Source organism: Gastrolobium bilobum, unplaced genomic scaffold (assembly GCF_033153095.1).
Source record: "Gastrolobium bilobum isolate Gb01-03AN ecotype WA unplaced genomic scaffold, APGP_CSIRO_Gbil_v1 utg13618, whole genome shotgun sequence".
NCBI lineage: Eukaryota > Viridiplantae > Streptophyta > Magnoliopsida > Fabales > Fabaceae > Gastrolobium > Gastrolobium bilobum.
Window position 1 is genome coordinate 43,543 of NW_026895249.1, and position 11,672 is coordinate 55,214.

At 31.1% G+C, this 11,672-nt stretch overlaps 1 non-coding gene across 1 annotated transcript; it reads right to left on the bottom strand.

Annotated features, from left to right (window-relative positions):
* Positions 1-1,905: 1,905 nt before the first annotated feature.
* On the bottom strand, positions 1,906-2,076 carry LOC133301985 (small nucleolar RNA snoR143). The gene has a single exon (XR_009750276.1). It is a non-coding gene; the product is annotated as a small nucleolar RNA snoR143 (small nucleolar RNA).
* Between the last annotated feature and the right edge of the window lie 9,596 nt (positions 2,077-11,672).

Genomic DNA, 11,672 nt, shown 5'->3' on the forward strand with positions numbered 1-11,672 from the left:
AGGACATAGGAGGTGGCATGACCAAGACAACAAACTTGGAGGACATACAAGGTCTTGGAGGCCCAATGACAAGAGCAAAAGCTAAAAAGGCTAAAGAGGCTCTAAATCTCTTGGTGACCACTTTACTTGAGACAAGCCCAAGTCTAAAGGAAGAAGAGCCCAAAATGATACACTTAATTCAAATTGAAGACCTTGAAGAATAAGCCTCAATGGATATGCATGAAGGCTTTATTTTACTTGGCCCAAATTCTGCACTTAATTTTTATTTTCTTATATTTAGTTAAACATTTTGTAATAAGGCTTATTGGGCTGTCTATTTTCTTTTATGTGTAAGCACTTTTAGGTTAAACTCAATATGGTTGTTGCCCACTATATAAGGGAACACAACCATGGCTTTTGAAGACGAATTTTGGAATATCAAGTTAACCTATTTTGGTGAGACTAGTTCTCTTGGGTTCTTTTGAAAATCTCTGAACTTATCAGGGGCATCAATCCTTGTGGCGTTCTCGAGCTTATCAATTCTTTGGAATTGTGGCGCCTACCTATAACCCTACTTATATTATATGAGAAATGATATACTTACCACCAAGAAAGTTTACCACCTTTACGACCAACTTAATCACCGTTGATTTCCATCAATCTAACGGTTATACTTATTTGAAAATTATTGAGTTATACTTATTAATTAATTATTAATTTTAATAAATTATAACCGTTAGATTGACAAAAATTAACGGTGATTAAATTAGTTATAAACGTGATAAATATTTTTGATGATAAGTATATATATATATATATATATATATATATATTAAATTGGTAAGTATATCATGTCCCTGTGTATCAAAGTCTTCCGGTTCCCTTTACCAGCACCTATCTCAATATGTTCAAAGGCACGTAATAGATAAACCAAAAAAGGAAATAGTAATGAACCAATGTAGAAGCAGCTTTAAGGTCAGTATATTGCAGTATGAAATTCTTGTTTGCCCTTAATGCATTTGCATTACTTTGTGTGTGTATAACTTATATCTTACTGTTATTCCAGTCTTATTGTCCAACACAGCTAACAAGAGTGGCCGAAGCGGTACATTTGCTACGGGAAAGATGCATCAATTGCATGGAAGCTCAGATTAGATACTTAACTATGCAAACGCATGAAAAGGGTGTTCCAAATAGAAAAGAATTGTTTCTTTTCAGAAACAGTGATAGGAATAGAAAGAATTGTTTTTTTTCAGAAACAGTGATAGAAATAGAATAGTTATCATACACACCCTTAATCTAAAAGAAGAAGACAAAGTTTTTTTTTTTTTTTTTTTTGAAAAAGAGACAAGGTGTTGGTGCTACTGGAGCTTTGGTTGAACGTACAATTTGCTAGACTGAGGCGCATAAATTTTGTCTCAATTCCAATGTTTTTATTTTCCTTATTTTTATATATTTTTTCTTGCTTTATATGCATTTGGTCACTTCATTAACTTTTTTTAATTTTTTTAATTTTTATGGTCTAATCTCACTAAAATATCTTAATTATTTTTTTTAATATGGCCCCTATCCAATTAAACACTTTAAATTTTTTTTAAAAAAAAGTCTTTATGGAGGAAAATGTACCCTAAGCAAGTGATCTCAGGATTACTGAATTTCAGTTTAACATGCTATTCTTTCCCATCCGTATAATCCTTGTTTCATTATTTAGGGATTTAGATATGAATGCTCCAATTTTTATCCAAGAAAAGAACACGAAAATTGAAAATATGCAGCACATTAATTCCAATCACAATAAGCATGTACAGTCCATTGATTCCTCCGATATCCTATTAATCTACTTCTCTATGTCTTTCATATCGAACACTCTCAAACTTTATATTAACACAACATCAAATATAATCACTGCAGTTAAAACAAAGAAGAAAATTTGGGATGGAATCAGTAGAAAAATGAGACAGAAAAATAACCCATCATCTGTGGATACCATCCCTACGGTTGTCTGGCCGCTGCCCAATTACAACATACACACACCATATTTCCAAAAAACAGTTCCTTTTGTTAACAAACAAAAAGAAAAACCTGTTCTTCAGAAATAAGCAGTAGTAGCTCTAATCAGGCATTTTCTATGCGCACTGAGGCTTACAAGAGAAAACAAAACCCAAGTGTTTCCTCTTACAAAATACAATCAGTGCAAAAAATAAAAAATAAATAAACAAACTTGATAAAATAAAATTGAAAATGAAATTTCACACCGACAGTAGAAAAAATTAAATATAAAAAAGGTGAAGGGCTCATATCAAGTGTAAATTTTGAAAGCTCTGTCATAGTGGGAAAACCCAATTCATGTGAATAGAGAGAAAGAGGAGGTGGTGGTGGTGGTGATGGCGGCGGCGGAGAAAGACAGAATCTGAAATACCAAAGCCGAACCCTTTGGTGCAAAGGGCATGGCGGCACCATCAAGATCTGAACTTGGCCATGGAATTGGGTTTCCCACTCAAGCCCTCTCTCATTGTAATCATAGCCCTTTCCTCAACAGAAACGCTGAGAATAACCTAGAACAACCCTCAACCACAAATATATAGCATCGGTTTTTTTTAGGGTTTCACTTCAACCGAGTATTTTTTTTTTTTTTAAATATTAGAATTTAAAAATAGATATGCTTTTATTTGCTGCTTTTAAAACAAGTTTATTTTAGACATGCTTTTTTTTTCAAATGTTTGGATGATTTTTTTTTTAAAGTTAGAAGTTATTTTTAAATTAAAGTTAAAAAAATTTAAAAGTTGTTTAGTGATTACATAATTTTTATAACTTCAAAGCATATATTTCAAGAAAAATATATTTCTCTCTATTTCTATGACTCTTTATTTCAAAAAAAAAAACCCACACAATTCAAAAGAAGCTAATAAGAGCTTCTTCTTTTTTGTGTAGGCTAATAAGAGCTTAAAAAAAAGTTTATTCGAGGAGCTTAAACCCACCCATGGTTTTTTATGGAAATGGATTCTCTCATGTGCCAAAAAAATATGATACGGTCATGTGAGAAGATCACAACCATACAAAGGTGAATCAACGGTTATGATTTCGTAACTATCTATTTTATCATTTTTTTCTCTCTCCTCTTTTTTTACCATTGATTCACCTTTGTATGGTTATGATTCCCCACATGACATGGTCATGTGAATTTTCACAAGAGAGGATCCAGATCCGTTTTTTATAGTTACAACCTTTATTTTTTACAACCTCATACAACCATATCTTATCACCGTTGATTTCCGTCAATCAACGATTATCATTTTAGCAAATTAAACTCATTAATTAATTATTAATTCACAATAAATGATAACCGTTGATTGACAGAAATCAACGGTGATAAGATATGGTTGTAAGAGGTTATAAAAAAAATTGTAAATATAACTTTCATCTTTATTTTATTATAAAAAAGAGATTTTTATTATAAGAATTTTTCTCAAATTCTATTTGGCCTAACTTCTTTTTATAAGGAGAAAAGAAACTAAAAAAAGGGAATTCAAACATACACTTAACATTATTATGTCATAAATAATTTATATAATATTTATTCCTTATAATATCATTTAGGGTTATACAAGTATTATGTACTGCAATTGTCCATAATTTTCCAGCAGAGACAAAAGTGAAGAGAGAGAAAGTGATAGGAGAAAAAGAAAAAGAAAAATTGTGGACCCGGTGTTTTCATTGTTTGTGCAGGAAAGGGATTTGTTTTCGAGTTACATAATATTAATATTACCCTATCATTTATAATAACAACTAAAGAATAATTTTGATTGTATTGAAAATATTTATATCAATACTATAATGAATAAATTTTAAGATAGATGAGGAAAAGATAAGAGAGGGAAAAGTTCTTACATGTAACAGTGACAATGAGATTATGAGGAACCAATTTTATTTTTATTTATTGGAAAATTGAGGAACCAATTTTTTGTGGTAAGAAGTTAGGATTGAGGGGGAATAAAAATGAAAATTAATGACTTTATTGAAATAAGAATTTTTCATTTAAGTAATGGGGAGTACCGGGTGATGGAGATCCTAGAGCACAAAAAATTGTCTCAATTATGAAAGGGGTGTTTATGGGAAAAGGTAGAAAAAGACTATTTTGATCGAAGTCTAGTAGGAAAAGATCAAGTTCTTTTCACTCACTCATTTTTTTTTCATGTTCAGCCCATTATTCTTTTAGAGCTCATAATTTATTTATTTTCTTACATATTCTAGACATATCCCCCTCTAAATTTCTCCTTCGACAATTTGGAGTAAAAATTTTAAATATTATTTTACTTTAATTTAACCCATTGTTCTTTTTATTAATTAAGTTTCCCAAGGTACTAAATTCGAAAAAAGTATTGAGGCGTTTAACGAGAGCCCCATTAAATTGAGAGAGTTGGATTAATCAGAGGCCCAAAAGCTTTGTAATACAAACCAGCAACATCAACCTGATTATATATATGGGCCAAATTTCTGGTTTTAAGTAAAAAAAATTCCCAACCTGCAAGTATTTGTTATTGGGCTGAATCTCCAATGTTCAAGGGGTTTCCGCAGACTTCAATGCACAAAGTTAAGTTTTTGTAATTAGAAATTTGTCACAGCCACCTATCTGATATGCTCAAACTCATATTATAATATGAATTTTATAAGAGTTATGTTGTAGAAAAATTGATTGTGTAATGTTATAGAGATTTGTTTTGTTTGTCTTAACTTTTTCTTTTTCTTTTTTCTTCAAAAAGTGTGGACCCCACAAAATATTGTGTATGTAAGAAAGTTTGTTGTGTCATGTTAAATGACAAATGCAGACCCTTATAATATACCCCACATACAAAAGTGGATTCAATATACAAAGAGTTGGCTTTTACCGTCAGTAGTTATATAAATTTTTAAATCTTAAATTCTTGTCTTCTTTTTTTCCCCTTCAGTATGTAATGGCATTACTTGTTTGCTCTAGGTATTATTACTGTAGCCATATATTTTTTTGGAAAATATATTTGTTATGTTATAGGAAAGAAAAATAGTTTTCGTGCACTAATGAAAAAGAATGGGTCCCATGAGAGTTTCAAAAACAAAACAAAAAACAAAAGTTGACAGCGACAAATTTTGTGTGTGCAGGATGAGAGATGTTTGTTATGTAATAGGACCAACACAATCCCCTATTTTTTTATGAAAAGTGAGTTTACAATATAGAATTATTTATATTTACATATTTTTTACCAAACATAAAAGTACTATGTTTCACTTCCGCTTGAACCATGGTTTGAGACAATAATATCCCATGAAAAGGGAAAGAAGGAAAGAAGGAAAGAAGGAGAGAGACAAGACTGGAGATCAAATAATTCTATTTTATTTATTTTATCAGAGTTTCTCAATTTATAGAGCAGAAAATAACAACCTAGCTATTGCTGAAAATAAGAAAATCCTAACTAGTGCCGAAGATAACCTTATCTATCATAATCTAATCCTATACGTTCAAATTTGAAAGGAAAAAATAAAGTAAATTTAACTAATCTGATGGTAGCTTCTGGAATCCTAAAATAAACCATAAGGCTATCACAACAATGGGCTTCTACTTCATGTAGTCCATCAAATAAACAGGCTTTTTAGTATATTGTCTGGGTCTCTGCAATTGGGCTTGCTACAACATACCTCATCTGAAACTTTGTCAAAAGATGTGAGTTTGAGGAAGAAACTCAATTTGCACTCTCCAAACCAAGGTTTGAGGTAAGCAAATTATTATCCTTACATAGTTACATGCACTTATTTGGTTCTATCAATTAAAACAACCATTTGCTATATAACCCATTGCATATTCACACAAAGAAAGCCCAGTTAAGAACTCTGATATGCATCATGTTTGAAAATAAATTATTTTGAATAAACAATTACATTTTTTTTCAACTGTTCTCATTGAAAAAAATTTATTATTATTTTTTTGATTTCAGAATAAGCTAATCTAACACGCTAATAGTCATTGCCAACCAATCCATATCTATTCATCAAATACAATTCTTGGGCACCCATCAAATGCCTATTACACCAACAAAATTTCAGTTCAACCGATATTATTATTCTATCAAAATATAAAGCTACTGTGTCTTTTATATTATTATTTTCCTTTTTTCAGTCTTCATTTGAGATCCTTATGGTGACTTCATGGTAGAATTTTGGTTCATACCACTGCATCTAATTAAAAACACTACTATATCCAAATACTTCAGGGAAATATATCTATTCTCAGCAATAAATAATTCAATGACAAACCAAGACGAGAAGACAATAACGAGAGAGAATTAAACACTAAAAGGCAAATAATAGGGATAAGGAATTAAATAAAGTGAAATAAATAAATAAAAATAGACTAACAAAAAAAAAAAAAAAACTTATGTTATAAGGTCATTTTAAATGAGGTGCACCTTGGCCAAGTTAATTCGGTATTCGAAATGAAGTCCAGATAGAGAGGTATCATTGGGTGTGAACAAGCCTGGAATCTTGGATCACACATGATTCACATGCACTGCTACAGTGCTACTTTCCCTCCTCATATGGATTGGAATAGACAAAATAAACGCAATCATAGAAAGAGGGCACTGATGCATGCAAAGTTTAATTTAAAGCATATACAAAGAAGAAAACAAAAGCATGTTATCAAAAAAAAAAAAAAAAAAAAAAGAAGAAAACAAAAGCAAGTATAACTGTTCGTAACTTAATTTTAAATTCAACCACCGCCAATATCAACTTTGATAGGCCTGCGTATTTTACAAGTAATCCTATTGTTTGTATGTCAAATTTAGCAACCCAAATTGATGGATGAAGTGGCATATTTATCTGCACCAAGAAAAACCAAAACCTGGAAATATAACTGTTTAAATTTGTTATTGGCGTAAGATTTGGAAAGAGATATTGGTCACCAAACAAGTGATAAGCTTCCAACTTAATTTGTGATCTTGAATTCGAGTTTCGATATACAATTGTGTTAAAAATTTAATTAAGAATTTTTTTTATAGCTAATTAGGAGAATTTTACTATCATTTTAATTGTGCTTGACCTAATCAAATTAATCAAGTAATTCATCATCTGATAAAAGTATTCTTAAAAAAATAGACATATTCTCCCATAAGGTTTATATCAAGAGAAAAATATTTTTCTAATAACTTGAGATAAGTTTATCTCTAGTCACCCCCTTATAACTATGTACTCCGGAGAGTACATTGTTATAAAATTAATGTTAATTTTTTTCTCTTTCTCGTACGTCAGTCGATAAGGATATAAAAAGTGTCTGAAAGAGGTGGCCGGAGATAAATTTATCTCAAATGACCGGAGAAATATTTAACTCTTATATCAATGGTTCAATTATGAAAATTAATCTTTAGTAGCATTATAAAGATTAGAAAGTGGGTCTCGATAAGGAAAACTGCTTATTAAGCTACTCAAACTTTGACGAAATGATCTTACACTTGATGCACAAATATATATAATTAATACAGAAATTTATGCAAACAATGATAATCTTCTTCTTGTTTAAATTTCCAAAAAGAAAAAAAAAAAAGACGAGATGTCATTAAATTGTTACTGGTAAAATTCACAATAATGTATAAATTAATTTAAAGTATTTAACATGTACATTACATTTGTGGGGGAAAAAAGATACATTGCCTTATTGTCCAATGTTTGAGAATCTAAGATTATAATTATAGAAAATATAAAAGACTTTGGTTAAACCAACGACTTGTTATGCAGGTTGTCTTTACTGCGACATATATTTTATAAATTCTATGCTAGCGGTTTGCCTCTTTAATTTGCCGCCCCATATATCCATCCTTGTGGATCACGTTAGCAAGACACTCTTTTCAGGCTTTCTCTCTCTCTCTCTCTCTGTATATATGCATCCAGGGGACATATAGCTGGCGTAACAAACAAAGACATGCTGTATTCACAAGTAATCACATGCTTGAAGATCTAGCTGAAATATGATGCCCATTCTCTCTCTCTCTCTCTATCTCTCTACTAAGTTCATATAATCCAATCTGTATTAATTATATTATATCTGTGTTTTATATCTTTGAAGATCTAGCTGAAATAGGTCATTTCAATGGGGAGTGCTTTGGCAGTGGCACTATGATTCTTGAAGCAGTGTTGAAATTGCTGCTTCCCCCCTTGTGTAATCACTCAAAGCTTCACTTTTGGAACATGCTTCCTATCTCTTGCCACACCACAAAACAAACTTTTCTTTACAATTTATAAATCTATACATAGCCCTTTATTGTCTTCACTTTTCTCCCCTTTCTATAATATCAATTTGATTTATAGTATTTTATGACATTTTGAAATAAGAAAAGAAGAAGAAGCATATATTTCTGTATGTCCTGTAAGTAATTAAACACACACATACAAGCATCTAACTAGACAACTGAAGATACCAACATTTGTTAAACGGCTGGATAAAGTTATAAATGATACCCGTTCTGTAGTTTTGTGTTTTATTTTGTTCTTTGCTTCTATATATGCCCCCGTTAAAAAAAAAAAAAATGCTTCCTAGACAAAACTTTTGTATCATAATATCCGAATCCGAATCGTAGCATTTAATTTAATAAATTTACCATATCAGAGTTATTCTCCGTGTTTCCTAATTGCAGCCTAACAAATTGGAAGAGTGATCATTTTGTCACACTTGACAAAAAAATTTATCAGACTGTCACGCTAACAGGAAATTTTGCCAAAATGTCACGCGGCATATTTCGCTACACTGTGTAGCGAAATATGTTTGCACGTAATTCGCTACACAGTGTAGCGAAATATGCCACGTCAGAATGCATAGTCAGTAAAAAATGACACGTGTCAAGCAGGCAGAAATTCGTTACACTGAGTAACGAATTATGCTTGAATTCTGCCTGCTTGACACGTGGCATTTTTGGTTCTATACATTCTGACGTGACATATTTTGCAACACTGTGTAGCGAATTACTTGCAAACATATTTCGCTACACAGTGTAGCGAAATATGCCGCGTGACATTTTGACAAAATTTACTGTTGGCGAGATACTTTGGTAAAAAATTTTGCCAAACGTGATAAAATAGTTAATGTTCCTAACAAATTGACTTAACCCTCAAAATTTTCAATGTTACACGGTAGATACCTTTCTTCAACTTCCAGCTACCGCTTCAGGAAAAAAAGTAACATAACCAACTTCTATTTTTAGTGTACAAGGGAGCCAACTCTTTCACCAACCTTATTTTATTGAAAAATATTTATCGTCAAAGGCATATAGTTTTAAATAACTCATGATCACATCATCAATAGATATTGATTCATATCATAAAGAGTTTCACCAATATGATATTATTCTATTAATTATTCAAACAGTGATTGACACACATATATGCATTATGCAATAAAGTGTGCAAATGATTTTAAATACGAAATATTAAATTAGACGTATACACACTACCTTAATTTTTTTTACTTTTTTATTTGTTTGTGAAATTACCTTAAAAAAGTTTGTACTACAGAATAATAGGTATAATGGTTGAGTTACCTTCTGAAATTTGTTACGTGTTTCATTTATTGAAGATATATGCGATCGTTTAACAAATATATGCTGGGTTTGACATTGAATTCTAGAGTCAATATTCAAGCTCAAACGCGTAACGAAAACCTCTCAGAGGCAAGCCAGCAACTGAATTTGACCTTGTTTAACTATATATATATATATATATATATATATATATATATATATATATATATATATATGGGGCAGGATATTCTTACACTGGTGTAAGAGTTAGAAGTCTTACACTCAATCTTGCTCATTGATCCACTTGTATTCAATGGTTAACATTACTAAAAAATTTGAGCCGTTAGATATAAATGGAATCAACGGACAAGATTGAGAGTGTAACTTACACTGGTGTAAAATGATCCTGACCCTATATATATATATATAATATATATATATATATATATATATATATATGTGTGTACGTGTTAATTTAATGTCAAGAAGGTAACGTAAGACATTTATCTTATCATCACGGTAGATATTTTGACTTTTTTTTTTTTTTCCCAATGGGTTTGGCATACGATCTGAACTCAGGAATCAGCACATGCATTGAACGCTCTATTAAGGAATTTTTTTTGAAAAAAATTCTTGAGTCTTCGTCAATCAAAAAACTAGAATTCCAATAAGATTAAGTCCTAAGCTTTGAAAACTAATAAACTCATTTATTTCTAGCTGCTCATAGGATTGCACGTGACAAATTTATGACTACCGAATACTTTTTTGTCCTCTCTCGTTTGGTGTGTGCTGGTGACTTCTTTTTCCTTAATTAAAGCAAATCAACAGATAACAAACCTAATGCAACCATATGGGGGACGTGTAGATCTATCTTGCTAACCTTAATTTTTTTTTTTTTAATATTTGATAAGACATTGATATAAGACTATCTATTATAAATAATGTTGTAAGAGGCCATACTTTTTTTTTAACTCAGACATTTCCTCGTTCAATCATCTTGTCCCCAAAGTAAAATATTGCTCTTGGTGCTTACTAAAAAAAATATTACTATTGGAATATCGCCTAGAGATAACTCAAGAGGTAAGTGACTGATCCATAAAATTAATGAAAGGTGGGCACTCAATAAGTTTAAGTACATATAGATTTCGGTTCTTGTCTGAAACGCGACTTGCGAGCCGCTGTCGGCTGGTTTAGATCTAGATCTGGACGGATTGCAACTCAACTGGATTGAAAATGGAGGAAGAAGGAAATGTTCCAACTTTCAATAACGGAGATTGAGGTTTGAGACGAGATGAATCAGTATGTAGATACGATGAGTCTGGAATAGAGCTCTCCGCTATTAGGTTTGGATAATGGAGAAAAAAACTCACGGGAAAATAAAATAGAAGGAGTGAAATTAAATTGGAGAAAACTTGAATTTTAAGAGATGGGCATTTTCATATTTTTACATCAGATTATAAGGTGGACATTTGTCCCATTCTCATACACGTGCATCCGCCTCTGCAAGAGGTCATATATAAATTTTACATTGACTAATAAATGGGATTAATTTTCTTTTTTTTAGAGTTATCTTTTTTTTAGAATTAACCCAATTCTAATTACTTCTTTGATATGAGTTGGCTATCCCGATATCCCTACAAGCTTCGACTCGGATACGAGACTAATCAGTGACAGAGATTTAAACCCCTCACAAAGCTAGAATAAGATTAAATTTTTTTCTGTTGATGATGGTAACTCAAAATTAATTAAGATACGTTTGGATAAATATCTCTCCTGTCTCATCACTTACGTCTTCGAGTTTAGTTATATGTCTATTAATGTTGTGATTTGTTGTTGTTCTGATATTTCCAATTTTTGAAAATTACGAAAATTGACCTTATTCCAAAAGGAGAAAAAGTGAGTCAATGGCGAAATAGAAGAGTTGTAGAAGGATGTATAACTATTGAAGTGTTAGAGAAATAAAACATTATTTCCAAAAAAAGAGAGAAAAAAAAAAACTGTAGAGTTAGTAGCTTGTACGCTTATCAAACACGATATAAGACCAGAATTAAGGAATACTAGCCAAACCAGGTTCCTTGTTTAGGATTAATAAACCATTGGTTGGTAACCAAATATAAAAGTAATATAAGGAAGGAAGTAAAGAAGAATCACAAACCA